Source organism: Chionomys nivalis, chromosome 6, assembly GCF_950005125.1.
Source record: "Chionomys nivalis chromosome 6, mChiNiv1.1, whole genome shotgun sequence".
NCBI lineage: Eukaryota > Metazoa > Chordata > Mammalia > Rodentia > Cricetidae > Chionomys > Chionomys nivalis.
The window spans coordinates 37,250,279-37,255,178 of NC_080091.1; positions in this window are offsets into that span (position 1 = coordinate 37,250,279).

A 4,900-nucleotide genomic window follows, 5' to 3' on the forward strand; every position below is an offset into this window, starting at 1 on the left:
TTCTTTTTGTTGCTTCTAAGATACATCTATATTTGAGTGCTTCTTAGTGCTTTATTCTTTTCATGGCTGAAATTATACTCATTGTATGGACATACCATATTTATACAGTATTCATCAGTGAAAGTCATTTGATGCATTTTTTCTTTTTCTATTAGGAATAATGTTGTTTGATCAGGGAACATATTTCATGTTTCCTAGGACGTCCTAGGAGTGGAATTTCTGGGTTTTAATGGTAACTCTGGCTAAACTTTAAAAAAAATAATCTCAGTACTCAAGAGGCAGAATTCTGCAAGTTTGATCCCAGTCTGGTCAACAGTGTGGGTTCCAGGGCTGCCAGGGCTACATGGAGAAACCCTGTCTTGGGAAAACCAAAAACAATAAGTAGTGTGTATGCATGTGCTCATGCATGGCATATGTACAAAAGTCAGAGACAATTATGAAGAGTCATTTTCCTTCTTCTACCTCATGGATTCTGGGTATCAAACGTAGGTCATCAGGCATGGGCCTTTACCTGCTGAACCATCATGACAGCCTGTTTAACCTTTTTGAATAACTGATAAGTTGCTTTCCAAATTGGTTATGCCATCTCTTGTAATCTTTTGGTAATTTTATTATGCATGTCCTACTCTACAGGTAGGTAAATTGAGGCTCTATGAAGTAGTCAGTTGTGTAGGGTCCCAGACTAGTTTGACAGTCTCAGACATGACCTGTTCTCACAATATGCTTGTATTTGAAGAATTGGGCCAATTAAACTTCTATGGACTTAACCCCAGCATCCAACTTCCAGCCATAGAGATCATCAACTCTTAGATTGGTTCCTCATCCATCTAGTATTCTATGGTTTACCACAGTGGCATTTGACACTCTAACAACTAAGGAGGGAGAGTCTGAGCTACCAGGGTCTGAAACAAGCTCCAAGAAAGGGGTTTAGCCTAGAGTGAGTGACTCACCAGCCATTTTCTTGATGCCACATGGCCAGAAATTCTTAGAGACCTGTAGTCTGCATTCCATTTGCTTTCGGTTTTCCACAAAAAGAGCAACAGCAGACATGGGAGCAGGCACAGGCCATTTTGCTCTTAAACCCTGTCTGGGAAGGCATTCCTCCTTTCCAATGGCTGAACACAGCTCCCAGGAGGCAGAGTGGGTCTATTCCAGGGAAGGAGGAACCAGATATATCCACTTTGACCTAACAATGCTGGTCCTAGGATTCTTTCCAAAACATGCTACCATTCTGTCCTGTAATGTACCCGACAAGCAGCCAGGGAGAGATGTTCATTCATTTGGGACACACAGCTTAAGAGTCCAGTCCATTATCATGGTAAGGTAGCTCTACTTGTTTGAGACAAGTCTCACCATGTAACCCTTGGGATACAAGGTATGTGCCACCAGCTCCTGTCTTTCTCCGTTTTATTTAGTACTGGACATCAGCCCATGGAATGGTGCCCTTCACGTTCACAATTGGTCTTCCTCCCTCTTCAGTTCAACCTTTCTGGAAACCTCACAGACATGACCACAGGTGTCTCCTAACTCCAAATCCAGTCAAGTTGACAGTGACACAGATACCCAGAGATCTCAGAGCAAGGGTACCTGTCTTTTAGAAACATGACAGACTGTAGTTGATGACTTAATTCTGAGGCTTTTTCTTCTTTTGAGCCAGGGTCTATGTTACCTAGGCTGGCCTCCAACTCCAGGGCTCAAGCAATTGCCCTGCCTATCCAAGTTCAAGTAGTTGGGACCAGGTAGGCACTACCATGCCTGGCTTCTTTTAGACCATTTCTTCATTAGTAAAATGGAATACTGGAAAGAAGCAAAAACAAATGCTTAATTATTTTGAGATTTTAGTGTGACATGTTCTTAAGCACTTGCTTAAGGAGAATTCCCAGTAACAATGGGCAGAGGTGACAGAATTCATCAATTTCATGAGTCCATTATAGCCTACAGCTGTAGCACTGAAGTTAAGAGCTTAATCCAAAACATGTGGATTGCTTCATGCCTGTCCTAAATTACCACGTGTCCTTGTGTAAATTTAAGAACACCATTTTTCCTCTTCTGAAAAAATTGGAATGTTACTAATTACTTGGTGAGCCAGTGTGCTTTGATTCTGAAGTCTTCAGAACAAAGCAGGCTCATTGTTAGCTTGTGTGTGTCTCGGTGCATATGCACACAAATTCATGTGGGTGCAAGTGAAAAGCCAGATGTTCTTGTAAAATGTCTTCCTCAGTTATACCCCACCTTATTTTCTGAAATAGTCTCTCAACAAACTCACCAGTTCACTTAGATTGGCTGGCCAGTCAGCTCCAGGAACTGTCCTGTTTCTGCCTTCCTAGTGTAGACATAACATGGTGGAGATTGTTTTATGTGGTGTAGGGACCTTAACTAACTCAGGTTCTCAAGCTTATTTGGTAAGTGCTCTCCCAACTGAACTATCGCTCTACCTCCCAATGTTAATTTCTTTAACGCCAGAGCATTGTCAAAATTTTTGCTTTCGTTTTTTGGAGATAGGATTTCTCCTGAAACAGTCCTGGCTGTCCTGGAACTCGCTTTGTAGACCAGGGTGACCTCAAACTCACACGGATCCACATGCCTTTACCTCCCAAGTACTGGGATTAAAGGCATGTACCACCTCCACCCGGTTAAGTTTTTTTTTTTTTTTTAATGTCTTTAAAATTTATGTCTGTGTATACAGGTGCCCCTCAGGTCAGCTGGAGTAATCGGCAGTTGTGACCAACGTGGGAATAATGATGGGAGCTAATCTAGGATCCTCTGAAAGAGCAGCATCTTCGAGCACTGTATGACTGTAGTGAATGGGGCTGGCTGTTCCATGGCTGTTGTACCCATGAACTCACAGCACAAGGCCTGCTGGAAACTGGGGCCTACCAATATTCCATCATGGATGGGGAAGGACGGTTATAAGGTCCCACCCTCCCTGAGGATCTAGAGGCAGTTAACAGTTGTTTGGGTAGAGAGGAATAGTCTTTAGTGGTATAGCCACTGTTATGTTGTTGCCCTTGATCAAATACACAACATTAAATGCAGTGACATACACACATACACACACAAACATGAGAGGAAACTTGTTGGGAAGAGTGTTTGCTGGGAGGAGGAGGGAATGATGATAATGGAGGGCATATGACCAAAACATACATATATATATTAGCTTTCTTTTTGGTTTTCGAGATAGGATTTCTCTGTGTAAAAGTGCTGGCTATTCTGGAGACAGGTTCGTTGGCCTCAAACTCATAGATCCGCCTGCCTCTGCCTCCTGAGTGCTGAGATTAAAGGAGTGTGTCACCACACCTATTTTACATTTTTTAAAATGAAATTAAAAAGCAAAACTTTTAAAACTCAAAAAAAATTAAGTAAGCACTTTTTAAACTTGCAATGTTGTAGGATGTCCAGTGCCAGCAAACAACATTCGTCTACGGCCAGCCAAGGTCACAAGGCTCTGTAGTCAATGAGCCTCCAATGAATGTGAGCCCGGACAGGCTTTCATTCAGGAGTTCTGGGAACTGTGAACTCCATGGCGTATGGATCAAAGGGCCCATTCACTTGCATTCTGCCCGGCCCCATTCCTGGCCCCTTGTCATAGCCTCAGCTACAGAGAGGCACTGTGGGGTCTGCCAGTCTGCAGAGGCATATGTCTTGACACCATGCCATGTCCCTAATACCAAAAGGGAGCTCTTGGGGATGGAATTCTCTAAGGTTTCCTGGTGCCCTCCCCTCCTGGAAATCCCTCCAGAGGATTTCTAGTGCTGCCCAATTAGTGTCTAGCAGCAAGTCTGCTTTCAGGTCCCTAAATCAGAAAAGCCTACCAGCAAGTCAAATTTTGTACTAGTCCTGAGGGACAACCTTGGGGCAACCAGGAGAAAGGCAAATGTCACACAGGGTACAGAATGGCATGGCATCAACAAGGTTGAATGTGAGGAATTTGTGCTGGAGCCAAGTTTCTGGCCTTGCCAAGGAGCTGCCTAAGCTTAGGTTGAGAGAGGAAAGGTAGAGCTATGGTGAGAATACTGCTTCCATGATCATGAAAGCACTTTCCTCTCTGACACCTGAATCACAGCAAATGAAAAGGTACTAAGAACTCTTAGTTCTGAGCATGTATAATCCTCAAAATGAAATCAGCTTTGTTTACATCATCAACAGGCTCTCATCTTCCTCCCTCTGAATACTTACAGCAGCGCCTATGCCTCTGCACAATTCCAAAATTAATAACCTATACCAGCACCTCACTCAGTGACCAAGATGAGGCAAATGTTTCGCCCATACTCTTCATCTAAAACGTGATTATGGGCATGTGACTTGCCTTTGGTACCTCAAACAAGAAAATCACATAAGGACTACCACACAAGTGCTTGAACAGAATGCAGTGTCAGGTCTGACAGCTTCCGTCTTTAATCCCAGCACTTGAGAGGAAGCGGCAGGCTGATTTCTGTACATTCAAAATCAACCCGGTCTATATAGCAAGTTCCAGGACAGTTGTCTCAAAACAAAACAAAAACAAACAAACAAAAAACCCAACAACAACAAAAACAATAAAGCAGCAAACTAAATAAAAGGCCCTTAGATATGCCCACAGACTTGGCATAATTAACAACACACATCCTAAAGAACAACCTGTGTTCACACTAGATGAAACACTACCTAAAAATCACTGTGCCAATCAGTGGATGGGTGATTCCAGGTCTGAAGGAAACTATTATACCAGGTACTGTGGTCCTTGTACTGCGGGATTCTGCATGCTGGAGGGTCCCAATGCTTTACAAATATAAAAGTGTCTATGTAAAAGTGAGCCATTGTACACACGTGGAGACAACTACAGGCATCAGGCCTTGCCTTCCATCTGGCTTTAGAGAGGGTCTCTCTTGTTCACTGGCCTGCTTCAGATGGGTCTGGCTCA